This window comes from Myotis davidii, unplaced genomic scaffold (assembly GCF_000327345.1).
Source record: "Myotis davidii unplaced genomic scaffold, ASM32734v1 scaffold1786, whole genome shotgun sequence".
Lineage (NCBI taxonomy): Eukaryota > Metazoa > Chordata > Mammalia > Chiroptera > Vespertilionidae > Myotis > Myotis davidii.
This window is the reverse complement of record NW_006297147.1, coordinates 400,002-401,177: the sequence shown is the minus strand read 5'-3', so window position 1 is coordinate 401,177 and position 1,176 is coordinate 400,002.

Below are 1,176 nucleotides of genomic sequence, written 5' to 3'. Positions count from 1 at the left end.
TTCTTGTTTGCAAGGGATGCCAATACATGTGAATGGTATGTCTTGCCCAGGTGTTGCAGAGGGCCATGTCCCCTAATGCCTACAATTTCACGAGTGATGGTCACTGGTTTGAGGACCATCGCAGTGAGGGAAACTCTTTCACTGCAGGAACACTGACCTAATTATTGGACGAGACTGCAGCCCATTAGATGGAAGGGTCCTCACCTAACTGCATCTAGGAATCATTTTGGGGAAAAGACTATAGGAGTTCTGTGTATACAGATCTCAGGGACCCCAGGCATGTTTATTTTCTGTGGACCGGTCATTGTCATTGATTATAAACAAGGTGTTTTGTGGCTCTTGTAGCTTCTCAGATGTTCCCATCAGAGCCATTAGTGCTCAGGCAGCAAAACAAAGATGGAGACAAAGCCTGTCTTTAGTCCAAGGATGTGGCTTTTGTGGGTTTGGGTGAAAGTTCTTCATTGTTACATTTTCTGTCACTGAGATGAGACTCTCACCCAGAGGGCATATGAATGTGGAATGAATATGGAGTTGTGAAACCTGTTCTTCCAAAATAGGTCATCATATTTTTATTTTATCTTGAACTATTTCTAACACCTAAAATGAGTAAGTTTCATGTGTTAAGTATAGTGTTTCATAAATTTTGACATGTGCATGAAACTGAAACCATCATTATAGTCATAATGCTGACTATATGTTTCACTGTGTAATTGCTTCATGACCTATTTTAACCTGTCCCTGTTCTTCACAGCTTTCCTAGTTGCCATGGATTTACATTCTATTTTCATAGAGAACTTTATTTTTTTTAAGTATTTTTTTTTGCTTTAAATTATGTTTTATAAATTCTTGGAGATTTATTCATCTTGTATTAGTAGTCAACTTTTTCTGATATTCTTTTTAAAAATAATATATTTTATTGAGGAAACTTTCCAGAACGCTCGGTGTGAAGTGGAGGAGCAGGGGTTGCCTCAGCTGCGCGCAGCATCGCGCTCTTTCCAGCTCCTCCACACCTGCCTCAGCCTGCTCACCGGCTTTTAAATATGATGAAAGTTGCCCTGGCTGATTTGGCTCACTGGAGAGAGCGTTGGCCTGCGGACTGAAGGGTCCCAGGTTCGATTCCGGTCAAGGGCATGTGCCTTGGTTGTGGGCACATCAGGAGACAGCTGATCGATGCTT